Source organism: Chrysemys picta, chromosome 7, assembly GCF_011386835.1.
Source record: "Chrysemys picta bellii isolate R12L10 chromosome 7, ASM1138683v2, whole genome shotgun sequence".
In the NCBI taxonomy this organism is placed as follows: domain Eukaryota; kingdom Metazoa; phylum Chordata; order Testudines; family Emydidae; genus Chrysemys; species Chrysemys picta.
This window is the reverse complement of record NC_088797.1, coordinates 47320160-47347764: the sequence shown is the minus strand read 5'-3', so window position 1 is coordinate 47347764 and position 27605 is coordinate 47320160. Positions and strand designations below refer to the sequence as shown.

At 47.0% G+C, this 27605-nt stretch overlaps 1 long non-coding RNA gene across 3 annotated transcripts; it reads left to right on the top strand.

Moving 5' to 3' along the window:
- LOC135972646 (uncharacterized) lies at positions 1-23638 on the top strand. Of its 3 annotated transcripts, XR_010589126.1 has the most exons (6): positions 1-140; positions 4452-4538; positions 11448-11516; positions 17488-17632; positions 19163-19241; positions 22953-23638. It is a non-coding gene; the product is annotated as an uncharacterized LOC135972646 (long non-coding RNA). The 3 variants fall into 3 exon arrangements; XR_010589127.1 differs by lacking the exon at positions 17488-17632 and having other exon boundaries at positions 19166-19241; positions 22953-23092; XR_010589128.1 differs by lacking the exon at positions 17488-17632 and having other exon boundaries at positions 22953-23092.
- Positions 23639-27605: the final 3967 nt, after the last annotated feature.

The window sequence follows — 27605 nt, the reverse complement described above, 5'->3', positions numbered from 1 at the left end:
GCGGCTGCTGATTGGACTAGGTGCGCGGAACGGCTTCAGCCGCCGGTCTCCAGGAGACGGAACAACCCCCGGGAAACGCCATCTTTGTGCGGAGCATGATCGCGCAATGGAATTCTGTGCAGCCGCCATCTTTGTGCGGGGTAAGTCCCCCATGGCACGGGCTGGAACCCACGAGGCGGCACAGAGCAGGGGCTGGCGCTTTGCTCTGGGTCTCAGGCAGGTCCCCGCTCCCAGGGGCCGGGAACCCCGTCGTTGGCAGGAATCGTCCTGAAGCCAAGAGGGGCTGAGCCTAGCAGGGGCCTGGGCAGCACCCTGCGGCGGGGGAGGTGGGTGCTGGAGCCAGAGGGCGTTTGGTGGCCGCCCTGGGGCCCAGGCTGGCTGCTTGACCTGGCACTAAGCACGACAGCCCAGGCTGACTGCATGACAACTCGGCAAGTGCTGTGGACCAGGCTGGCTCCCTGGTCTCAGCTGCCCTGGATTCATGGGCGCACACGTGCCATGCTTCAAATTCTCTTTAGCAAGCAAAGCTTTTGCGTGAGGTTGGCTCTTGCAGTGATTGGGGATGGAAGGAATAGGGTGATCAGATATCCCAATTTTAGAGGAACAGGCCCAAGTTTGGGGTCTTTTTCTTATATAGGCTCCTATTACCCCCCCACCCCCATCCTGATTTTTCACACTTGTTGTCTGGTCACCCTAGGAAGGGACCAAGGGGACCCCAAAAACTTGGTACACGGACTGGATCTCAGCGGGTCTACACGGCAGCATGGCCTATGATCATGACTTTTAGAAGAAAGCTGTTAAAGTCACAGAACCTGACTAGGGAAGCAGCCAGGAAAAAGAAGAAGAGAGTTTGTGCCACTCTACAGAAAGCTTAGGCACTAAATATTCACAGTGAACAAGGATTAGAGAGCAGGGCTTCTAACCCCACATGCTTAAAAATTGTCAGGCACTCAAAATCATAAGATGGGCTTAAAAATAGATTTTTTTAAAATAGTAATAACTGTTGTGTATTTTTAGTTGCCATCTGGTTTTTGAGCCATTGGGATGCACACAGGTCACCATTTCAGACTTTCCTTTGCTACCATAAAGTAGGACTTACTTAAAAAAAGAAAGCTGAGATTTCCATATAATTATATGAATCCAGGAGTTAAGGCTTCAAGAAAAACACCAAATATCGAGAGAATTGAGATAAAATTGCAGGAATTGGCAAACACTCCCTTTTCTAGTGTAGCTGTACTGCCTTCCACAGGATTTTGGAGTTGGATGAGAAGATTCAGCACAAATTTTCTCAAAGGAAAAAAATGTTGCTTAATAGCCTGTAAACCAGTGACCACTAGTTAAGGCTGCAAAATGGTTTCCATTCTAATTTCATTTTGGCCATTTAAAACTTTTGTTTGCAGTATTGTAGCTATGTTGGTCCCAGGATATTATAGAAACACAAAGGGGGTGAGGTAATATCTTTTAGTGGACCCACTTCTCTTGGTACAAGCTTTCAAGTGTACTCAAACTTTTTAAAACTGGATACTGGCTCTAAGCTTTCAAGCTTACACTGAGCTTTACATAGAGCTGAAATATGAAAGTGTCAAACCTTTTGGCATTTTCATATTTCAGACTGAGGCAGAGAAAGAAGAGCCAAGAAGTTTCTGAGCACAAGAAGCACAGAAAAAGAATGTACGTTTCCTGTTAGTGAAACAGTTCTAATCCTAACATGCATGGGTAGAAATTTGATGAAGGAGCAGAACACATCCTTGTTCCAGAGTAAATTAGGTTTGAACAGTTTATGGACAATTGAAAATCAGATTCTAAGCATACTGGCATTCCATGCTTTTGTTCTGTTCATTATGTGTGAAAGGACAGTTACCTGTTCCGTAACTGGCGTTCTTCGAGATGTGTTGCTCCTGTCTATTCCACAGTAGGTGTGCATGCTCGCCACGTGCACCGGTGCCGGAAGTTTTTCCCTTAGCAGCATCCGTAGTGGGGGAGCACCGCTGCGACCCCTGGAGTGGCGCCGACATATCGTGCATAAAGGGGGCTGCGTTCTCCCCCCACCCTCAGTTCCTTCTTGCCAGACAACTCCGACAGAGGGGAAGGAGGGTGGGATGTGGAATAGACAGGAGCAACACATCTTGAAGAACGCCAGTTACGGAACAGGTAACTGTCCTTTCTTCTTCGAGTGATTGCTCCTGTGTATTCCACAGTAGGTGACTCCAAGCTATACCTGACGGAGGTGGGTAGGAGTTCTAAATGATAAAGGTAACGGGTTACCTGGGCGGAGCACCGCCCTACCAAATCCGGTGTCATCCCTTGCCTGGGAGACGATCGCATAGTGCGATGCAAAAGTATGGCCAGAGGACCATGTAGCAGCCCTGCAGATGTCCTGAATAGGGACATGAGCCACGTAGGCCGCAGACGAGGCCTGGGCTCTTGTCGAATGCGCCTTAACAATAGGAGATGGGGGAACCCTGGCCAGGTCATGACACGTGCATATGCATGAGGTGATCCAGTGGGAAATCCGCTGGGTGGAAACCAGTTGCCCTCTCATTCGCTCGGCTGTAGCAATGAAAAGCTGAGGGGATGCCCGAAATGGCCTTGTTCGATCTAAGTAAAAGACCAGTGCCCTACGCACGTCTAGCATGTGTAGGCGGTGTTCCTCATTGGAGGAATGGAGCTTAGGACACAGGACTGGCAGGAAAATGTCCTGGTCCATATGAAACGCCGAGACCACCTTAGGCAGGAAGGCCAGGTGTGAGCGAAGCTGTACCTTCCCCTTATGGAAGACAGTGTACAGGGGTTCCGAGGTCAGCGCCCTAAGCTCTGAAACCCTGCGGGCTGAGGTGATAGCCACCAAAAACGCCACTTTCTCAGATAAGTGGGACCAGGAACAAGTGGCCAAGGGCTCAAAGGGAGGTCCCGTGAGGCGTGACAGTACCAGGTTCAGGTCCCAAGGGGGAACCGAGGGTCTAGCATAAGGGAACGCTCTGTCCAACCCTTTAAAAACCTGGAAGTCGTGGTGGGAGAACACTGACTGTCCCGCCACCGGAGAGTGAAAGGCACTTGTAAGTGCCAGGTGAACCCTGATCGAGGAGGGAGCTAGCTCTTGGGTTCTAAGGGACAGGAGGTAGTCCAGGACCAGCTGGGGTGGAGCGGATGCGGGGGAGGAACCTCTCTCCCTCCCCCATAAGGAGAACCGATGCCACTTAGCCAGGTAGGTCCTCCGTGTGGACGGCTTCCTGCTTTCAAGCAGGACCCGTCTAACAGCCTCGGTACACCTCCCCTCCTCCACATCTAGCCACGGAGCAGCCACGCTGTCAGGTGGAGCGGGGCCAGGTTGGTATGGAGGAGACAACCTTCCTCCTGGAAGAGGAGGTCCGGGCGGAGCGGCAGCCTGCGAGGGGGGGCCGCCAAGAGTTGCAATAGGGTCCCGTACCAATGTTTACAGGCCCAATCGGGGGTTATCAGGTTAATTCTCGCCCCGTCTGACTTCATCTTCTGTAGGACGCTGCCTATGAGGGGGAAGGGCGGGAAGGCGTACATCAGGGGCCCCGACCAATCGAGCAGGAACGCGTCCGTCATGGCCCCATCGCCTTCTATCACCCTGGAGCAGAACCTGGGACACAGGCGGTTCTGGGCGGTGGCGAATAGGTCCTCCTGGGGAGTGCCCCACTGAAGGAAAATCCATTCTGCCACCTCCCTGTGCAGGGACCACTTGTGTTGATGTGAGAACGCCCTGCTCAGGCGATCTGCGAGCGTGTTGCTCTCGCCGGGTAGGTGGAACGCTTGGAGGAGGATGTTGTGGGCTATTCAGAACTCCCACATGAGTTGAGCTTCCTGGCATAAGGCCCTGGAGCGCATGCCCCGTTGCCTGTTGATGTAATACATTGCGGTGGTGTTGTCCGTGAGGACTCTGACCACCTTCCCTTGTAAGTGCTGGCGAAAGGCCAGGCACTCCAGGCCTGAGTTCCCTGACATTTATGTGCAGGGTCAGTTCCTTGGGTGACCACATACCCTGAGTCCTGACGTCCCCCACGTGGGCTCCCCAGCCCAGGTCCGAGGCATCCGACACTAGATCTAGTGAGAGAGAGGGGTCTCGGAAGGGGATACCCCAGAGCATGTTGCTCGGGAGGGACCACCATTGGAGGTCTGCAACCATGTTGGCCTTCTCCAGGCCATCCCTGACCTGGGAATAGCGGGAGGCCAACCGGAGTTGGAGGCCTCATCTGGTGCCTGGCGTGTCGCAACACTGTGGTGCATGCTGCCATGTGGCCGAGGATTTGAAGGCATATCCGAGCCTTTGTTACTGGAAAGGCCGTGACCGAGGCGACGAGGCCTTTGAGTGCCTCGAACCTGTCCCTTGGAAGGGAGACCGTGGCCACCTGGGAATCCAGCAGCGCTCCTATGAATTCTATGCACTGGACAGGAACTAATGTGGATTTCTCCTCGTTTACCACTAGACCCAGAGCGGAGCAGGTGCATAGCAAGAGGGATATTTGCTGCTGCACCTAGGACTGGGACTTGCCCTTGAGCAGCCAATCGTCCAGGTAAGGAAAGACCTGCAGCCCTCTACTTCTGAGGTGGGCCGCTACCACCGTCATACATTTGGTGAAGACCCTGGGGGCCGTCGAGAGGCCAAAGGGAAGGACCGTAAACTGGTAGTGATCCTGACCCACCAGGAAACGGAGGTAGCATCTGTGACCCTCGAAAATGTGGATGTGGAAGTAGGCATCTTGAAGGTCCAGCGCTGCAAACCAATCCCTGGGGTCTAGAGAGGGAATAATAGAGACTAGGGACACCATGCAGAATTTGTAGCGAACCAAGAACTAGTTGAGCTTCCGCAGATCGACGATGGGCTGAAGCCCGCCCTTTGCCTTCGGGATGAGGAAATACCTGGAATAGAATCCCTTGCCCCGGAATTCCCAAGGTACCCTCTCCACAGCTCCCAGGGAGAGGAGGCACTGTACCTCCTGACCTAGGAGGAGCGTATGTTCTGGGTCCTCCACCGACTCCCTGGCCGGAGGGCAATTGGGAGGGGGCGAAACAAACTGCAACCTGTACCCCAGGGATATAGTGTTGAGGACCCAGCGGTCCGTAGGGATACGGAACCATTGCAAACGGAAGGCAGGTAAATGATTTGCAAACCTGAACTTTATTAACTGGGGGGGGGGGGAGAAGGAGGAGGTTAACCTGGCAACAGGCCCCGTGACCCCTCGCAAGCAGTCAAAAACGCTGCTTCCCTGGCCTCTTTGCCTTAGAGGGTCCCGGAGGAGGGGCTGAACGGGATTGGCGTTGTGATCATATCTGCTCAAGAATGCCTGGTGGTTGGCCACTCTGAGCTGAAAGCTCGCAGACGAATAAACCTTTCTCCCAAAGGAATGCAGCCTGTGAGCGTCTTTGTCCTTAGGGATAGGAGCGGGTTGGCCATGTCTCTCTCGGTGGTTCACCGACTCCACCACTAGAGAGTTCGGAGTTGGGTGGGAGTATAAGTACTCGTGCACCTTAGTGGGCACAAAGTACTTCCGTTCGGCCTTTTTGAAGATCGGACAGAGAGATGCCGGGGTTTGCCAGAGGCCAGTAATAATATTGGCCACCCCGTGATGGAGTGGGAGGGCCACACGCCCCGGCGTCGAGGAGGTCAAGACATTAAACAATGTGTCCGATGGATCCTCCATCTCCTCGGCCTGGAGCTGGAGGTTTGATGCCACCCTCCTGAGTAGCTCCTGGTGGGCCTTGAAATCCTCCTGAGAGACCGGAGGTGGTGGCGCCGAGGAGGTCGGTGCTGCAGTATTATCTGCACCTGGCTGTACCGAAAGCTCGACGTCCTGACCCGGGGCCCAAGTCGGTGCCGGAGGGTCGGTGCCCACTACCTCATCGCGGTGCCGAGGCGGCGACGTCGGCTGGACCTGGGACGCTCCTGCCACGGAGCGGGATCCCGGCGGTGCCAGTGCCAGGGGCCACGGTGCCCACTGGCACCACTGTCCCTGCCAGGGAACGGCCTGGCCCTGGGACGCGCAAGGTGGCCCGGAAGGGTTGGCTGGTCTTGCAGCACCGAGCGGCTCGACGAGGGGTGGCTGCGTGCCGAAGCCCAAGTCCGGGAGGAGCAGACGGTGCCGTATGAACGGCTGGAGCAGTCCCGTACATGATGTCTCCGGCCCCTGGAGGAGGACAGGTAGGAGTCGGGAGTGCTGTCCCCGTAGTGCCTCCGGTGCCCAAGAGTACAACGCCTTGGTGCCTGGGACTCCTGTGACGAGCTCCGAGCGTAGCTCCTTCCACTGCGGATGCCGGAGCGGGAACGGCGGTGCCGCCGCTGCCGAGACCTGTCCCTGCGGTCAAGGCTCGAAGAGGAGCGGCGACGTCTCTTAGTGCCTCCTCTACGGTCTGTCAGAGTGGAGTTGTAAAGCTCGCTCGCAGATGATCCTGCTCACGGCGTGGAGGCGCACCGAGGTCCATGGCTCAGCCCTTCGACCTCGGAGATGTCCGGGGAGGGTCGATGGGCACTGAGCGAAGGCTTCCCACGGGATCGGAGTCCCGAGTGAAGCGGCACTCCCAGTACCGGAAGCGTCATGATGTTGCACGCGGCCTGAGCTGCCTCCGGCATCGAAGGCATTCTCACCTCTGGCGAGGCGCGCATGGACGGCACCGGACTACTCCGCTCCACCCGAGTCGGAGGTCTCAGTCCCGATGGGGATCATGGGCCGCCCAGCACGGGTCTAGCCTCACCTCGTTCTTTCTTCTGGCGCCGCTGAGTCTTCCCTTGCTTCTTAGAAGGGGAGTGGTGCCGGCTCTTCGATGGGGCCTCGCTGCGCACCGACAACTCGGTACTGGGCGCGGCATCAGGACGGCGTGCCTGGGTCGCTTCGATGCGCACTGGGGGCCGAGGACGAAGTTCCCGGCGCGGGGTCGGCTCGACGCGTCGGTGCCGGAGTCAACGCCAACTCCATTAGGAGAGCTCGGAGTCGGATCTCACGCTCCTTCGTTCGCAGCTTGAAGGAGCGGCAGATCTTACACTTCTCACTAATGTGAGCCTCGCCCAGACAGCGAAGACACTGAGTGTGTGGATCACTTCTAGGCATAGAATTGCAACAAGAGTTGCACGACTTGAAGCCTGGGCCACGGGGCATGCCCCGAGCCCAGCACTAACAGAGAAAGTTCAACAAGTAACTTTAGGGAAAGCTGGATACCACTAAGGCTAGAAATGCTTCAGTAAAGCTGGAGCACAAATTCCGACTACCTTCACTGGCGGCAAGAAGGAACTGAGGGTGGGGGGAGCATGCAGCCTCCTTTATGGCGCGATATGTCGGCGCTACATCCCCACTACGGATGCTGCTAAGGGAAAAACTTCCAGGACCGATGCATGTAGTGAGCACGCACATCTACTGTGGAATACACAGGAGCAATCACTCGAAGAAGAACCTAAGTTAGGAATGCTGTGTGCATGCATACACAGCTAAGCTAGCTTTATCTTGAACTGGACTGTGACCTTGTAAGTATAAGGCCTAAAGCCTAAGACCTTCTGTGATAAATGAAGGGAGTGGGGGTGGGGGTTGCTCCCTTTTATGGACACCCAGACAGCCAATAGCTATAAAATCCCTCTTAGTAGCTGTTCTCTAATTGCTCTACCTGTAAAGGGTTAAAAAGTCTCACTGGGATGCATCGGTAAAAGGAAGTGAGGGGGCACCTGGCCAAAAGAGCCAATGGGAAGGCTAGAACTTTTTAAAATTGAAACAAAGACTCCCCTTTGGTCTGTCGTTGTTCTCCCAGGGAGATGCGGACAAGACAGAGCTATGCTGTAAGACAGGGGTGGGCAAACTGTGGCCTGCGGGCCGGATCTGGCCCGTGGGATTGCCACCCCCGTGGCACCGCAGGCACCGCGCTGCTCCCTGGGGGAGGGGAGGAGCAGAGGGCTCCGCGCACTGCCCTTGCCTGTGGGTTCCACACCCAAAGCTCCCATTGGCCGGGAACAGGGAACTGCGGCCATTGGGAGCTTTGGGGGAGGTACCCACAGGTGAGGGCAGCGCGTGGAGCCCTCTACATCCCCCCCAGGGGCCGACTAGACGTAGTGCCGGCCGCTTCTGGGAACGGTGTGGTGCGGGGCCAGGGTAGGCTGCACACCGCTGCACACCGCTGCTACTCCGGATCCCGCACCCCGAACCCCTCCTGCACCCCACACCTCAACCCCCTGCCCTGAGACCCCTGCTGTACCCTGCACCCCCAGCCCCCTGCCCTGAGCCCCCTCCCATACTCTGCACCTCAACCCCCTGCCCTGAGCCCCTCCCGCACCCCTCCCTGCACCCCAACCCCCTCCCCTGAGCCCCTTCCGCACTGTGCACCCCTCCCTGCACACCAACCCCCTGCCCTGAGCCCCTTCCTGCACAACGCAACCCCTTCCCACAGCCCACACTCCCTTCTGCACCCCAACCCTTGCCCCAGCTCTACATTCATGGCCCTGCATGCAATTTTCCCACCCAGATGTGGCCCTCGGGCCAAAAAGTTTGCCCACCACTGCTGTAAGAGCTTGGGCCAGGCTTGAAAAAATCATCAGAATCATACCTAGAAACTACTAATTTAAAACCCCAGATATGTAATCAGGAAATGTCTAGGAAGATGCGATTAGCTTTATTCCTTTTATTTCATTATGGCTTGTGGATTCCTCTGTGCTAACCCAAGGGCTTTTGTTTTGCTTGTAACCTTTAAGCTGGAACTCAAGAAAGCTATTCTTGATGCTTAATCCTTGTAGGTTTTTTTTTAAATCTAGCAATAGCCTGAGTTCCCAGACGTATTTTCTTTCTTTTTTAATTAATAAAATTTACCTTTTTTAAGAACAGAATTGGATTTTCGTGTCTTAAGAGGTTTGTGCACATGTTGTTTAATTATCTGGTAGCAACTGCTGATTTCCTTTTTCTTTTTCTTTCTCAGCTCTTCCCTGGAGGGGGGCGAAAGGGCTTGAGGGTACCCCACAGGAAGGAATTCCCAAGTGCACCTTCCTGGGTTCTCAAAGGGTTCTGCACTTGGGTGGTGGCAGCATCTACCCATCCAAGGTCAGAGAAAAGCTGTAACCTTGGGAGTTGAATACCAGCCTGGAGTGGCCAGATGGGGAATCAGCCTTGACACCTTCGTCTGCAGTCAGATTAAAAGAGCAGCCAAGCAGCAGCCATTAGCTGAGAAGCAGGAAGTCTCATCCTCACATTCCATCTAAATTACAGTAAAACAATGTGATATCGGGCTGTTCAGAAGGAGGCCCGGTCCTAATGGCCCCCACTAGCACCAGATTAAAAAAAACAGATCTTAAGATGGTTAAAGAAAACTTAGTTGGATAGCATCCTGTCTGTCAAGAAATCACTTCTCAATAGCTGTGGTTGCGAAATCCTCATTTCTTTATTGTTTTGTTATTATTGTCCCCACTTCCCTAATTGTTTATCTGTACAGTCTCTGTCTGGTTCTTTAATTGTTTCTGTCTGTTACATAATTAATTTTGTTAGGTGTAAATTAATTAAGGTGGTGGGGTAGGATTGGTTAGAGAATTTTGCTACACTATGTTAGGATTGGTTAGTAAAATTTTAGTATAATGATTGATTAAAGTACAGCTAAATAGGACTCAAATTTCACTATATAAACTGGGTCCAAAAGGAAGTTCTTTGGGAACCAACTCCAGGACACAGCCCCAAAGATCAGAGCTGCCAGATCTCAACACTCTGCCAATGACACCGTGCAGAAACTGGAGTCCCCCAGATGGACCTGATCCTGACTGGCCATCAAGAAAAGTTCACCTGTCTTATTGGGAGTGGTGAGCACTGTCTGTGTAGTGTGTGCAGTCTGTTATTGGTAATTGTTAATAAATAGAGGGTATATAGTATATTACTGTGTAAGGCTCTTTCACTGGTAAAAGGTCCTGCACACCTGCAGAAGTAGTATACACCCAGAGCCCTACATATTGGGAAAGGGTGTGGGTACTTAAATTGACCAGGTTAGTTATACCCTGAGCCCTACGAATTGGGTACGGGTGGCCCTGAGCCTTACGAATTGGGTAAGGGTAGGTGCTTTTCACCGGGAGCCCTACGAATTGGGAAAAGGTGGGGGTTCCTAAATTAACCGGGTTAAACCTGGAACCCTACGGACTGGGAAAATGTGGGGTGCCCTAATGTGTGCAGGTAACAACCTCGGGCAAGCACTGAAGAGCTGCAGTCAGTCTTCTATGGTACTCAGGAGAGGAACTCTCTTTTCTGCACTTAAAGAGAACTGCCAGTTATGCCAGGGCAGACTGGCTGGGGATGGCATAGAACCATAGGATCTGAAGGGGCTGCAAGGGTCACCTAGTGTCTAATCTAACCCCCTGCCAAGGTGCAGGTAAGTACATCAAGTGGTTGACTTTCAGCTGGGGAGCAACACATTTCACCTCATCAGAGCAGTCTACCTCTAATTTATGGAACCAAGAAGGAGCCAAGCCTGGAGGCAGAGGACCCGAAGGTTGGGGTGAAGGATCAGCCTGTCACTTTGAGAGAGCAGGTGGGGAATGGGCTGAAATGGAACTGGAGGACATATTGCCATCTGTGTCAAGTAAGGAAACCAGACTTGTTTTGGCCAGGAGGGGGCAATCAGAATAACTCTCACTTTGCCCTGATCTACGCTACGAGTTTAGGTCGAATTTAGCAGTGTTAGATTGATCTAACCCTGCACCCGTCCACACGACGAAGCCCTTTTTTTCGACTTAAAGAGCTCTTAAAATGGATTCCTGTACTCCTCCCTGACGAGGGGATTAGCACTGAAATCGACATTGCCGGGTCGAATTTGGGGTAGTGTGGACGAAATTCGACGGTATTGGCTTCCGGGAGCTATCCCAGAGTGTTCCCTAGTGACCGCTCTGGACAGCACTCTCAACTCAGGTGCACTGGCCGGGTAGACAGGAAAAGCCCCGCGAACTTTTGAATTTAATTTCCTGTTTGGCCGGCATGGCAAGCTGATCAGCACTGGTAATCGTGCAGTTCTCATCAGCAGAAGTGACCATGGAGTCCCAGAATCGCAAAAGAGCTCCAGCATGAACCAAACAGGAGGTACTGGATCTGATCACTGATTGTGGAGATGAATCCATGCTATCAGAACTCCGTTCCAAAAGACGAAATGCCAAAATATTTGGAAAAAATCTCCAAGGGCATGAAGGACAGAGGCTATAACAGGGACCCGTACCAGTGCCGCGTGAAACTTAAGGATCTCAGGCAAGCCTACCAAAAAACCAAATAGGCAAACGGCCACTCTGGGTCAGACCCCCAGACATGCCGCTTCTATGATGAGCTGCATGCAATTCTAGGGCGTGCCCCTACAACTACCCCACCCCTGTACGCAGTGGCGTAGCCAGGTTCTAACATCAGGGGGAGCGAACACAAAAAAAGGCGCCACCCGACATATCAAATTACTAATTACATACTTTTAAATTCGTTAAATTCGTTTTTTGTGACCAGGGGCTGCTAACAGGGAGTTTCGCAAGGGAGTTCTCCAGGTGAAGGAGGAGCAAATACAGGACCCTTGGGGTAAGTGACTGTCTGTACTGTGTGTGTGTTTGTGTTTGGGGGTTACTTGCTGTGTGCTGAGCTTGTGTTTGTCAGTCTGTTTGTTTGAAGGACAGTTTGCTGTGGCTGGCAGTTGGAAGCTGTGAGCTTCAAAGGAAGGTCTGAAAGCTAGAAGCCTCTGGTAATTGGCTGAGCCTTAATCAGTGGGTGGGGAATTCACACAGGCCAGGGCTTTATAAAGCAGCGTACAAGCGACCAGGGGCTGCTAACAGGGAGTTTCTCAAGGGAGTTTGGAAGGGGAGTGGGAGTCCCTCGCCAGTTCTATCTGTTTCCCTTTATTCCCCTTAAAACCTATAAACCAAACTACATCCAAAACTTCTTGCTTAACCAACCCTTTCATTAACTAGGAGATAATGCAGGCAGAAGCCCAGCTGCAGCGTGGGGGCTATCCAATTTATTGCACTGAGTGCAGCATGTATGATTACCTGCCCTGTGGGCAGGTGGCATATGTGTGCATTCGGTGCAAGGAGCTCCTGGCCCTCAGAGACCACGTACAGACTTTGGAGGCCAGAGTAGCGGAACTGGAGGAGTTAAGAGAGGCAGAGAGGTATGTTGATGAGGCTTTCCAGGTCACTGTAGAATTGTCCCACCTCCGGTCAGACGGCCCCTGCGCTGTTGAGGAGGATGAATGGCCCAGGGAAGCAGAGCAGTCAACGGGAGCAGAGGGAAACCTTCCCATAGTTGGGACCCTCCTTCCAGACGGTGCTGGGGTTGCCTCTCGCACTGAGGTTACCTCTCCGGGGGAGGGAACTCCAGTCACTAGGAAAAGGCAGGTGTTGGTAATGGGAGATTCGATCATTAGAAACATAGATAGCTGGGTTTGTGATGACCGGGAGAACCGTATGGTGACTTGCCTGCCTGGTGCGAAGGTTGCGGATCTCTTGAGGCATCTAGACAGACTTATGTGTAGTGCCGGCTCGGTGGTTGTGGTACATGTAGGTACCAATGTCATAGGGAAGGGTAGGAGAGATGTCCTGGAGGCCAAATTTAGGCTGCTAGGGAAGAGACTGAAATCCAGGACCTCTATGGTGGCATTCTCAGAAATGCTCCCAGTTCCACGCGCAGAGCCAGGTAGGCAGGCAGAGCTTCAGAGTCTCAATGTGTGGATGAGACTCTAGTGTAGAGAGGAGGGGTTTACATTCATTAGGAACTGGGGACGCTTTTGAGACAGGGGGGAGCCTATACAGGAGAGATGTGCTCCACCTAAACCAAAGTGGAACCAGACTGCTGGCACTAAACATTAAAAAGGTTGTAGAGCAGTTTTTAAACTAGGAGATGGGTGAAAGCCGACTGCTGCAGAGGAGCATGTGGATCGGAAAGAGGCTTCTCTTAGGGGAGAGTCTAATAATAGAGAATCTCCAGGTTATAGTCAGGCACAGAGGATGGAAGAGGATAAAGTAGGGGCCCGATCAGACAAGAAACATTCACATAAAAAGAATCTGACACATCAGAAAAGGGCAGACAAATAAACAGTGACAAGTTTTTAAAGTGCTTGTACACAAATGCTAGAAGTCTAAATAATAAGATGGGTGAACTAGAGTGCCTCGTGATAAAGGAAGATATTGATATAATAGGCATCACAGAAACCTGGTGGACTGAGGGCAATCAATGGGACACAATCATTCCAGAGTACAAAATATATCGGAAGGACAGAACAGGTTGTGCGGGGGGGGAGTGGCACTATATGTGAAAGAAAATGTAGAATCAAATTAAGTAAAAATCTTCAGTGAATCCACATGTTCCATACAATCTGTATGGATAGAAATTTCATGCTCTAATAAGAATATAACATTAGGGATCTATTATAGACCACCTGACCAGGACAGTGATAGTGATGATGAAATGCTAAGGGAAATTAGAGAGGCTATCAAAATTAAGAACTCAATAATAGTGGGGGATTTCAATTATCCCCATATTGACTGGGAACATTTCACTTCAGGACAAAATGCAGAGATAAAATTTCTCGACACTTTAAATGACTGCTTCATGGAGCAGCTGGTATGGGAACACACAAGGGGAGAGGCAACTCTAGATTTAGTCCTGAGTGGAGCACAGGAGCTGGTCCAAGAGGTAACTATAACAGGACTGCTTGGAAATAGTGACCATAATACAATAGCATTCAACATCCCTGTGGTGGGAAGAACATCTCAACAGCCCAACACTGTGGCATTTAATTTCAAAAGGGGGAACTATGCAAAAATGAGGGGGTTAGTTAAACAGAAGTTAAAAGGTACAGTGACTAAAGTGAAATCCCTGCAAGCTGCATGGGCGCTTTTTAAAGACACCATAATAGAGGCCCAACTTCAATGTATATCCCAAATTAAGAAACACAGTAAAAGAACTAATAAAGAGCCACTGTGGCTTAACAACCATGTAAAAGAAGCAGTGAGAGATAAAAAGACTTCCTTTAAAAAGTGGAAGTCAAATCCTAGTGAGGCAAATAGAAAGGAGCATAAACACTGCCAGATTAAGTGCAAGAATGTAATAAGAAAAGCCAAAGAGGAGTTTGAAGAACGGCTAGCCAAAAACTCTAAAGGTAATAACAAAATGTTTTTTAAGTACATCAGAAGCAGGAAGCCTGCTAAACAACCAGTGGGGCCCTTGATGATCGAGATACAAAAGGAGCGCTTAAAGACGATAAAGTCATTGCGTCGAAACTAAACGGATTCTTTGCTTCAGTCTTCACGGCTGAGGATGTTAGGGAGATTCCCAAACCCGAGCCGGCTTTTGTAGGTGACAAATCTGAGGAACTGTCACAGATTGAAGTGTCACTAAAGGAGGTTTTGGAATTAATTGATAAACTTAACATTAACAAGTCACCGGGACCAGATGGCATTCACCCAAGAGTTCTGAAAGAACTCAAATGTGAAGTTGCGGAACTATTAACTAAGATTTGTAACCTGTCCTTTAAATCAGCTTCTGTACCCAATGACTGGAAGTTAGCTAATGTAACACCAATATTTAAAAAGGGCTCTAGAGGTGATCCTGGCAATTACAGACCGGTAAGTCTAACGTTGGTACCAGGCAAATTAGTCGAAACAATAGTTAAGAATAAAATTGTCAGACACATAGAAAAACATAAACTGTTGAGCAATAGTCAACATGGTTTCTGTAAAGGGAAATCATGTCTTACTAAGCTATTAGAGTTCTTTGAAGGGGTCAACAAACATGTGGACAAGGGGGATCCAGTGGACATAGTGTACTTAGATTTCCAGAAAGCCTTTGACAAGGTCCCTCACCAAAGGCTCTTACGTAAATTAAGCTGTCATGGGATAAAAGGGAAGGTCCTTTCATGGATTGAGAACTGGTTAAAAGACAGGGAACAAAGGGTAGGAATTAATGGTAAATTCTCAGAATGGAGAGGGGTAACTAGTGGTGTTCCCCAAGGGTCAGTCCTAGGACCAATCCTATTCAACTTATTCATAAATGATCTGGAGAAAGGGGTAAACAGTGAGGCGACAAAGTTTGCAGATGATACTAAACTGCTCAAGATAGTTAAGACCAAAGCAGACTGTGATGAACTTCAAAAAGATCTCACAAAACTAAGTGATTGGGCAACAAAATGGCAAATGAAATTTAATGTGGATAGATGTAAAGTAATGGACATTGGAAAAAATAACCCCAACTATACATACAATATGATGGGGGCTAATTTAGCTACAACAAGTCAGGAAAAAGATCTTGGAGTCATCGTGGATAGTTCTCTGAAGATGTCCACGCAGTGTGCAGAGGCGGTCCAAAAAGCAAACAGGATATTAGGAATCATTAAAAAGGGGATAGAGAATAAGACCGAGAATATATTATTGCCCTTATATAAATCGATGGTACGCCCACATCTTGAATACTGTGTACAGATGTGGTCTCCTCATCTCAAAAAAGTTATACTGGCACTCGAAAAGGTTCAGAGAAGGGCAACTAAAATGATTAGGGGTTTGGAACAGGTCCCATATGAGGAGAGATTAAAGAGGCTAGGACTCTTCAGCTTGGATAAGGGGGGGATATGATAGAGGTATATAAAATCATGAGTGATGTGGAGAAAGTGGATAAGGAAAAGTTATTTACTTATTCCCATAATACAAGAACTAGGGGTCACCAAATGAAATTAATAGGCAGCAGGTTTAAAACAAATACAAGGAAGTTCTTCTTCACGCAGCGCACAGTCAACTTGTGGAACTCCTTACCTGAGAAGGTTGTGAAGGCTAGGACTATAACAGCGTTTAAAAGAGAACTGGATAAATTCATGGTGGTTAAGTCCATTAATGGCTAATAGCCACGATGGGTAAGGAATGGTGTCCCTAGTCTCTGTTTGTCAGAGGATGGAGATGGATAGCAGGAGAGAGATCACTTGATCATTGCCTGTTAGGTCCACTCCCTCTGGGGCACGTGGCATTGGCCACTGTCAGTAGACAGGATACTGGGCTAGATGGACCTTTGGTCTGACCCGGTACGGCCGTTCTTATGTTCTTATACATATTATTTGTACTTAAAATAAAAACACAAGAATGATCCAGCCATGGAAGGGTTTGCTCGACCGGCATTTTGCAGGAGAACTTTAGATTATACTTAGATATATTTTAGATTAGGGGTAGGCAACCTATGGCACGCGTGCTGAAGGCAGAATGCAAGCTGATTTTCAGTGGCACTCACAATGCCTGGGTCCTGGCCACCAGTTTGGGGGGCTCTGCATTTTAATTTAATTTTAAATGAAGTTTCTTAAAATTTTTAAAAACCTTATTTACTTTACATATAACAATAGTTTAGTTATATATCATAGACTTATAGACAGAGACCTTCTAAAAACGTTAAAATGTATTACCGGCACGCAAAACCTTAAATTAGAATGAATAAATGAAGACTCGGCACACCACTTCTGAAAGATTGCCGACCCCTGCTTTAGGTTCTAGAAAGTAAATGACCGAATACAGAGTTTATAATTGTCACAGGTTTAAAAAAGAATACTAGCCATTTTTTCCAGTTACTAATTTCATTTTAAAATCAATCAATGAAATGCACTTTATTTATAATAGATCGTAATACTAAAGTCACCAAAAAGGCATGAGAAATTCAAGTTTTATGAGAATTGGTGAGCAAAGATCTCATAGCTCTTTGGGGTTGGACAAAGCAGTAATTTCCCTTAAAGTAGCTTTATTTATGGGGTTTTTTTAAACAAAAGACATCTCTACGACACAGGTTGGCAGTCTAACATTTTTGAAAAACCGAGTACTGAACGTTAGGGTTTTTAACCAATTTAAGCTGTGTACAAGTTGGATGACCAGTTTTGCAGACCTACTGCACCGTCTGCTGCCAGGACACGACAGCTGAGTGGGCTGCATGCTTGCCGTGGTATGGCGAGACAAGAGCAGGAGAGCAGAGTTGTAGCGGAAGCGGCGGATGACGACAGTCATATAGAGGACCTGTGAGACTACCAGGAGAGCAGAGTGGTAGCGGAAGCGGTGGTCAGAATGCCAGTTTTTCTGACCTATTGCACCGTCTGCAGCCAGAGCAGGAGAGCAGAGTGGCAGCAGAAGCGGTCATTCGATGACGATGGTTAGCAGTCCTACTGCACCATCTGCTGAAAGCAGTATGGCGCCCGCACGAAAAAAAGGCGCGAAACAATTGTCTGCCGTTTTTTTCACGGAGGGAGGGGTGACTGACAACATGTACCCAAAACTACCCACGACAATGTTTTTGCCCCAACCCAGCTCAACCCAGAAGTCCAATGGGCGGCGGAGACTGCGGGAACTGTGGGATAGCTACCCACAGTGCAACGCTCCGAAAGTCGACGCTAGCCTTGGTTCTGTGGACGCACTCTGCTGACTTAATGCGCTTAGTGGGGACACACACAATCAACTGTATAAAATTGCTTCCTAAAAAATCAACTTCTATAAATTCAACCTAATTTCGTAGTATAGACATACCCTTTGTGTCATAGAATTTTCAACAGGACCTTGGATAGAAGAGGAAATGATGGGAAAGGCATACAAGAGGACCCTGTCCCATGGGAGGATGAGGGCATCTCCCAGTGAATGCTTCCTCAGGCCAACCCTGGAGCAGTAACAAGGACATTTCTTGTTCTGGTACGCAGCAAAGAGATCTGTAGTTGCTTTCCCCAAAGGGCAAATATGTCTTGAAGCACCTCTGAGTTGAGTTCCCATTTATGGTCATGAGAAAAGTTCAGACTGAGACTGTAGGCTGTCACATTCTGTATCCCTGGTAGACAGACAGCTGAACTGTGCACGTTGCGACGGATGCACCAATTCCAAAATGTGAGTGCTTCCAAGCTTAGGGAGGGAGATTTGGCGCCCCCCTGGTGATTATGTAAAACATATAGGTCATATTGTCCATTATGATCTTTGAGTGGGTTTTCTTGATGAAAGGCAGAAAGTGTGCACAAGTGTTCCTGATGGCCCTTAGCTCAAAAAGATTGATATGGAGGGTCACTTCTGTGGAAGACCACTTGTATTGAACCTTGAGTTTCCCATAATTAATAAAATCATATTTGGCCATGACAGCTTGGTAGTACATGACTCTGATGAATATGCCTTCCTCCCAAAGAGATCTAGCCTTTTCCAATCTCAATTGTTTGGGGTGGCCTTGGCGTGATGTTGCTTGCCTCATGCATTAACTGCATCCACTATGATGGAGTTGGGTTGCAGATGTTGAAATAAAAAGTGTGCTTGGGGAGGGAGGTAGTATTTTTTTGTCGTCTCTCTTGCTGGTCGGTGTGATGGAGGCTGGTGTCTGCCAGATGACTTTGGCAGGATCTAGAATTGCCTCATTAATTGGGAAGGCAATTCTGGATGAGGAGGAGGTGTGCAGACTATCCACCAGCTTGTGATGTGTAGCTGCCACCTCCTGTAGGGAATTTGCAGCTCATTCATCACCTTCTTTGTAATGTCTTGGAAGTTCTTGAAATCATCAGCTAGTGACTTGGGTGGAGGGGGAAAGAAAGGGGCAGTATTACAGCCTTATCTGGCGAAGATGAGGAGCAGTCTGTCGGAGGGGTAGCTTCCCTTTTGAACCTTTCCTCCTATTCCTCAAAAGCTTCCTCCTCTGGTTCAGGGGCTCTGGACAGTGATGCTGTAGGAGAGTATCTGGCAGACTCTCTCTGAGAGACACTAAACGCCTGTGAAGTATGGGATCTCTATGTTTCCCAGGGATCCCAATACAGCCATTGTGGGTGAAGGACATGGCTGGTGTAGGGTGCCCAAGGAGGCCTGTACCAAAATCGTGGGTTAGCTCAATGGAATTGAGGAGGACCCTTGTATTGTGATGTCGGGCCATGATGAGAAGCCAGGGAAATGACATCACATGAGGTCCCTTCCAATCCTGATATGCTATGATTCTATGAATGAGAGTGTCTGTCCGTTATTGGAATTGATTCCTTGCAGGAGATGCACCTCTGGAACCCGGGCATGCCGGAGGGAGCGGGGGTGGGGGGGACGATTATCACCCCCTAGCAGTGAGGAATGTTTTTTCCTCCTCTTCTTTTCTTAAACTGAAAGAACTTAGAGTCTTTTAAACACCATGGAGGAGGGGGGAATCTCTCCCTGACAGGGTGGGAAATGTAAACTAAAGTTCTTTTCCCTCTTTTCTTTTTATCCCAGCAGGGTAAAAAGGAAACACGAACTATTAAGGAGAACAAAAAAGAGACAAAAACTACTACTACTTATGCTGATGACGCAGGTAAGGAAGAGACAACTGCTCGCTCCATGAGGCCAAAGGCGGTGGAGAAGAAACTAAGGGGGGGTTGCCCATGTAGTGTGGGCTGAATGGACGCTGCTACCTAAAATCTCTGATTAGAGGCACAGGAGCACAGATACACCTACAGTGGAGCTCCCATAGGGACACTACTCAAAAAAGAAACTAAATTTTTGGATGCCCAACTTGAGATATACCTTTGCCTTGATTTTAAGAGGTACCGATTTTCTGCAGCTTCCATTGACTCCAGTAGGGCTCAGCAGTTCTAAAATAAGGCTCAAATGGTCTGAAGTTAGACACCCAAAAATTGAGTGGCCAGTTTAAAGCCAGTAGCCAGTTTTAAAAAGTTTGGTCTGTGACTTTCCCTAGGCCACAAAGCTAGGAGTGAAACTAGGGAGTTCTAATTCCCCAATTATTATTATTTGTATTCTCTTATTTCTTGAGATCCGAAACAAATCGGGGGTATTGTGCTAGCACCGCCCACACACAGATCAGTTCCGGCCCCTAAGAGCTTCTAGTCTAAATAGACAGAGACAGACAAAGGTTGGCCAGAGTTCAGAGAAACAAAGTAATTTGCCCTGTAAACACATAGCAGGCCAGTGGCAGAGCCAGGAATAGTACCCAGGTCTCTTGGCTCCCAATCCACTGTACCCTTCCCCATTAAACCATGTCTTATTCCATCCTTCTGTACCATGCTACCTCCGTCTCATCATTTTATCATTAATAGTAATATTTTTAAAAAATGGCACCTGTGTCATTAATGGTACCTTAGATTACAAGAACTGAAGGTGTTTTAAAAAATCAATATAGGTTTTTCATCATTTAGGCTGTTTCCTGTTTGCACTTCGTTCAACTTGGACCATAGAAACAGACTAGTCAGTTTCACTTTTATTTCCAGTTAGTTTAGTTTCCACCATATTGCAATATTTGGGTTGCAAGCACTATAAGTAAATGGCTGAATCCAAGACTAAACTGATATAAACTTACCTTTAAACTTAGCTAGATCATTTGCTTACTGTACTTGCATGTTTTTGGCAGTCCCTAGATGCAGACTGTTATAACTGAGCTACTCTAATCCTTCCTGCATGTCAATGCGACCCCAGTTTTGTTTTAAATGCACATTTCTGCTATTTATGTTGTAGATCTATTCAAACAAACATTAGCGATCTAGGGTGGGTCGATTCCCCTGTTAAAATATCAAAGCCCTGCTGGAAACAATGAGGCTTCTCAAATAAAATATTTTTTTATAATGAAAAGGGTTTGGCAACCTAAATGTGGGGGTCACTATCAGCTTGGTGTACCTCCTGATAGACACAGCATAGAAGGTTCAGGTCATGGTGAGCAGGAGCGTGTGAGCAAAGATGGATTCATGCTACCTTTGTGCCCTTTTGATTCTGCACTGCTGCAAGGGTCAAACAGCTCCTGAAGTAAGATAGAGCCTAGGGCTGCACTAACTTATAGCAGCATCTCTAGGACTACCTGTGTGGTGCACTGTAGCCCAGAATTCCTGTAGCACTCAATTAGGGCAGTCAAGCGATTAAAAAAATTAATCATGATTAATCACGCTCTTAAAAAAATTAATCGTGATTAAATAGAATACCATTTATTTAAATACTTTTGGATGTTTTCTACATTTTCAAATATATTGATTTCAATTACAACACAGAATACTAAGTGTACAGTGCTCACTTTATATTTATTTTTGATTACAAATATATTAACAGTAAAAAAAAAACCAAAAGAACTAGTATTTTTAAATTAATATAAGTACTGTAGTGCAATCTCTTTATCATGAAAGTTGAACTTACAAATGTAGAATTATGTACAAAAAATAACAGCATTCAAAAATAAAACAATGTAAAACTTTAGAGCCTACAAGTCCACTTGGTCCAACTTCAGCCAATCGCTCAGACAAACAAGTTTGGTTACAATTTGCAGGAGATAATGGTGCCTGCTTCTTGTTTACAATGTCACCTGAAAGTGAGAACAGGCATTCGCATGGGACTGTTGTAGCTGGCATCACAAGATATTTACATGCGCTAAAGATTCATATGTCCCTTCATGCTTCAACCACCATTCCAGAGGACATGAGTCCATGCTGATGATGAGTTTTGCTCGATAACGATCCAAAGCAGAGCAGAACGACATATGTTCATTTTCATCCTCTGAGTCAGATGCCACCAGCAGGTTGATTTTCTTTTTTTTTTGGTGGTTCTGGTTATGTAGTTTCCGCATCAGAGTGTTTCTCTTTTAAGACTTCTGAAAGCATGCTCCACACCCCGTCCTGATCTCATTTTGGAAGGAGCTTCAGATTCTTAAACCTTGGGTCAAGTGCTGTAGCTATTTTTAGAAATCTCACATTAGTACCTTTTTTGCATTTTTGTCAAATCTGTCTGTGAAAGTATTCTTAAAACGAACATGTGCTCAATCATCATCCAAGACTGCTATAACATGAAATATATGGCAGAATGCAGGTAAAACAGAATAGGAGACATACTCCCCCAAGGAGTTCAGTCACAAATTTAATTAATGCACTATTTTTTTAATGTGTATCATCAGCATGGAAGCATGTCCTCTGGAATGGTGGCCCAAGCATGAAGGGGTATACGAATGTTTAGCATGTAAATACCTTGCAATGCCAGCTACAAAAGTGCCATGAGAACGCTTGTTCTCACTTTACTATATTGTAAATAAGAAGCAGGCAGCTGTATCTTCTGTAAATGTAAACAAACTTGTTTGTCTTAGCAATTGACTGAACAAGAAGTAGGCCTGATTGGACTTGTAGGCTCTAAAGTTTTACATTGTTTTTTTTAGTGCAGTTATGTAACAAAAAAATAATCTACATTTGTAAGTTACACTTTCACAATAGATTGCACTACAGTACTTGTATGAGGTGAACTGAAAAATACTATTTCTTTTGTTTTTCATTTTTACAGTGCAAATATTTGTAATAAAAAATAATATAAAGTGAGCACTGTATACTTTGTATTCTGTGTTGTAATAGAAATCAATATATTTGAAAATGTAGAAAAATATCCAAAATATTGAATACATTTCAATTGGTATTCTATTGTTTAACAGTGCAATTAATTGCGATTAATGTTTTTAATCGTGATTAATTTTTTTTAGTTAATTGCGTGAGTTAACTGCAACTAATCAACAGCCCTACACACAATTCTATAGGTACGCTCCCTCCCACTTCTAGGACCGCCCTCTATGCTGGGGCTTGCAAATGAGGGGTACATTGGCTATATGCTGCTCCTGCCAAAGGGGAATTCTCCTTGGCTCCTGGTGGCTCTTATGTGGCTGTTGAAACTGCATACAGGAATAGCAGGGACCAGAAGTGGCCTCATTCTTATTTTATTACAAAATACATACTCAGCGTTGCTCTATTGGATGTATTGATTTTGCAGTAAGTCTGTTCTTTGATCTATGTGCAATGTTATAGATTTGCTTCACTAATTTTTCTTTCCCCTCTACCCCCTGCCTTTTGTAGATGCATGAATACTGAAAACAATTATAGTAATTCAACTGTAGGGTGGTACTTCATCACCACCAAATGGAAGTTGAAGGTGTATCTAAAATTAATTTAAACCAACATTGATTGCAGCCCTGTATTGCATTTTCTTTGCTTGGTTGTGAATCCAAAACCTCTAGCTTTTTCTCCTGATATTTCTTTCTCTCTCTCTCCTTTAGAGCACAGGAATTGCCATTCTGGATCTCACCAGTAGTCCATCTAGCCAGTATTCTGTTATAGACAGTGTCCAGCACCAGATGCTTCAGAGGAAGGTGCAAGAAACCCTTCAATAGGCAGTTATGGGATAACTTGCCCTCAGAATCTCCTTTTAACCCCCAATAATTAGATATTTGCTTGTGCCCTAAAGTATGAGTGTTTATTTTCCTTCCCAAATTATTGTTTATTCTTTTAATATTTGCTGTAACAACTCTGAATATCCTTGTTAACCATATACAGGTCAACTTTTTTTTTTTAATCCTAAGGTCTTGGCCTCCGTGCTTAAATGTGCTACAGAGTTCCACAGGTTAATTGTGTTGTGTGAAGAATAATATCCTCTCATCAGTTTTGAGTTTGCCATCTTTCAATAGCTCTCAGTTTTTGTGTTATGAGAGTGAATGGAAGGTCCCTGTCTACCCTCTCTAGAGCATTTTATCATGTCTCCTTATTCATCTCCTGAGATAACCTCATTCTTTTCAATCATGAGTATTTCCATGCCTCTAATAATTTGCATTGTCCATCTCTGAACCCCCTCTTCTTATGCTGTACCATTTGTAGTTGGGATGACTTGAATTGAACACAGCAATCTAGGTGAAGCATATAATTGATTTATATAATGATATAAAATATTTATCATTTTTTGAAAATTTTCCTCAGACATCCTAGTGTTTTGTGTGTTTTGACTGCTGCTGCACATTAAGCAGAGATGTTCACACTGAAGCTCAAATGTTTTCCCTGAAATAAGTTAATTTAGATCCTAGTAAGTTGTACAAGTAGTTCAGATTATTTCCTCCACTGTGCATTACTTTGCATTAGTCAGCTTTGCATTTCATGAGGCATCATGTTGTCAATTTACCTTGTGTGATTAAGTCCATCTGAAGTTCTTCAGTCTTCTCCAGTGTTGACCACTCAAGTAATTTTGTGTCATCTGCAGATTTTGCTACTTCATTGCTTTACCTCCTTTTCCAGATAACCAATAAATATATTATACAACACCGGTCCTAGTACAGAATCCTCAGGATACCCCATTGTTAATTTTTGCCATGATGAAAATTTACTATATTCTAATTCCCAGTGCCTGTTGCTCCCAGTCAGGGTTTAGCTGCTGGTCCACAAGGGGGTTTAAGTAGTCTTCCATTCAAAGCTCTCTTCAGATATTTCAATAGGTGGATTCAGAGCTGCTGTTCTTACCACTGTGCCAGGTCCAAAGGAGGAAGCAAGTGCAAGCCCCTTGAAGGCACAAACCAGCAGTATGACTGAAAAAGAACCTATGAACTCCAATAACATTTTCCATATAGAAGACTGCAACTTGCCTAGCAGTGCACCTTCTAGGGACCAGATTCATTCCTGTGCTGGCATGGGAACGGAGGGGATGAGGCTTGCAGCTCTCCTATTCAAGGACTGTGGGAGTGTGTGGGGCCCCAGTGCAGGCTACGTCTAACTTGTGCCCCTATTGCAATGGTCACTATGGACTACTGTAGAGAAACAGATTCTGCCCTGGCCATGCTCCTTCCTTACCTCTTCCCTGAACTTTGTGGAGGTGGAACAGAACTGGTGGACACAGCTCTGAAACAGGTGCAGGGACCCGTGCACCAGCAGGTATTCCCCAGAGTAGTTTTGCCTAAAACACAACCCCTTTGCTACAGCCTCGCTGGTACAAAGGGGTCAGAGGGCCAATGAGGAATGTGGCCTCAGATGTCCAAATCTTAACATTTTTGGTTTTCTGTGGAAAAGCCATAGGATCCATGTGCTTTCTTTCATCTCACTGATTTTAGCAAAAACGTATGCCGGAGCTCCCCAAAGCAAAGGCTGAGCTTGTTAGTGTTGAGGCACCTAGAATATCAAACCATCCTTTTCTGGCTGGGCTGCTTTCCCCTACTATGTAATATCACCTCCATAGCAAAGACAATATACAATTGTTGTTTTGTGGCAGGGAAGAGATTCCTCTGTAACTCACGGCTAAGGAGTGAACACACTGCATGAAACACCCCATCCAAAAGATTGGAAATAGAACCTCTCATGCTGTTCTTCAACTTCTAATTTCTTACATACTAGGATAAAGGAATCCACAGTCCTCACTTTAGCAAGAGGATTTTGGACATTACCAGGCCTGTAGCTCACTTTCTCTTTAGAGGTTCATTACTCTTACAGTAGACTACAGAAGGGCAGCAACTCTCTTCATTCTCCCTTTCATAATATCAATAAGGTGAGGCCCTTATTGTCTGTCTATGTGTACCTGGAAGAGAAAAAAATATATATTTACATTTTAACCTTTCAAAGGAGCCCCTCAGTAGCCTGGTACAGCATCCAGCTCAAGCTGATAGCCCAGTCCTGCAAGGTATTGATCATCTCACATGGGATCAGCATGCCTTCAATTGGGTACATAAGCAATCATGTAACATAGTAGGCATTTACACCTGGGTTACAGATTGTCTTTTATCATGGTGAAACATGATGCAGAAGACCAAGTGACTTCACCACCCTCTAAAGTTAAACACAAGGTCTTGTTTTCCTGTATATCCTGATTTCTTGAAGTATGTTATTGCTTGTATAGTAATGTGGTTACTCTGGCTGGTCGGCGAGAGCATAACCACACTTTCTTGGAACCCTTAGTGAACAGTCCTCCATTTATCTGACTCATTTTAAAACATTGTTTCAACTTCCCAGCAATATTTACAGAACTGTTATTCTGATCAATATATGTTATTTGTTTGGTGCCCACTTACTTTGGCCTGAGATCAAGGAACAATGAATCAGGGCTTCTGGGTTCTACTCTGGTTCTGTCTTTGCTACATAACATTGTACAAGTAATTTTACCGTTCTGTGCCTCAGTTTCCCTATAATGTAAAATGGGAATAATGATGCAAGTCTCATAGGTAGGGGGAACTGATTTCAATATACATCCTAGGGGAAAATACACAATAAAGTATATTACATACTAATGAAGAATAGTAAAAATTGATTTAAAACTAACTCAGATACAAATCTAAATCAATATAACTGCCTACTGCCAAATGCCTTTTGAAGTAAAGTATTTATTCCCCACCTATAAGCCCAGGGCCGGTGCAAGGAAGTTTCGCACCCTAGGCGAAACTTCCACCTTGCGCCCCCCCCCAGCTAACCCCCCTGTGCAGCTAACCCCGCCCGGGGAGACACCCCCCCTGCAGAAGCTAACCCCGCCCAGGGAGCCTGCCTCCACGGCAGCTAACCCCGCCTGGGGAGACTTTCCCCCTCCCCCCGCTGCAGCTAACCCCACCTGGGGAGCCCGCCCCAGCTCACCTCAACTCTGCCTCCTCCACTGAGCATGCTGGCGCCACTCTAATTCTCCTCCTCTCCCAGGCTTGCAGCGCTGATTGAAGGAGACTTAGAGCGGGGGCTGTGTGCTCAGCGGAGGAGGCAGAGTGGAGGTGATCTGGGGCGCGGAGCGGTTCCCCTGTGCACCCCCCACGTTACTGCCGGTGGCCCTCCCCGCGCCCCCCACCGCCCCCGCCCCAGCTCACCTCCACTCCACCTCCTTGCCTGAGCGGGCTTTTAGGCCCCCCAACCACTAGGCGCCGTAGGCAGTCGCCTAATTTACCTAAATGGTTGCACCGGCCCTGTATAAGCCAGCAAAAACCTAAGGGCACAAGTACAACAGCCTTGTTATCTCTCCATTTTTTTTTTTTGAGCTAAGGACTCTGAGAACAGGAGTCAAGCTAGTCAATAGACTGTGGCTCAATAAGTCTATAAGGGCCTGGATGGCCTTTATTTAGTGACTATACTTTTAGTTAATACTATTATTTGTTCAGTACTTTATTGTCAGATTCCGCATCAGTGAAAAATACACTCTCCTTTAGGAACACCACCTTTTCACCTTTTAGTTAGTTTTCCTTCCTCATAGTCCATTCATACATCTCCTTTGGATTTCATTTTCTGCAGTAACTCCTATCTCCCACTTCCTTATGGTCTTCACTCCCACCTGTTTCCCCATTCTATCTGCTAATGAATTAGTAATTAAATGCATAATGTTGACACTCCAATGAGATTAATGGGAGACAATCAATTTCACACTTCTGAGTAATTGTTTCTGGTTGTCCACAGACTTGGCCAGACAGCATTACATCAGTTTCAATCATTTGACAATTGGAAAGTCTTCCTCATGACTACGAGGGCAAGAAACTAACTTACTTAAAAAAAATAAAGGTTAAGCACAATCTGATATTATGCTGGCCACATAAACACAACTATCTGGCTGGATTTGGCTCATGGCTGTATGCTTGACATCCCGGCACTAGGTGATTTAAATGTTAAAAAACAAAAACTCTCATCTTAATTCAAACAGCAGCAATCAGCCAATTAGGGAGGCAGTTTGGAATCAGTTCCCTCACACCATGTAATGTTCCTGGATTTCCTTTTTGTCTCCTCAGTAGTTTCCCACACCCAAAATGCTGGGTTGTGGCTGGTTTCTTTGTTGTGGATTTTGATACCACCTGCAAGAAGAAGGTAGGGCAAGATAAACAGGATTAAAAATACACTATCTGTTTCTGTCTCTAGCACACACAGACCCTGCGAACACCAGGAGCAGCATCTGGACAACCTCCTCAGCAAGACCATAATGAATACACATTAACCCAATG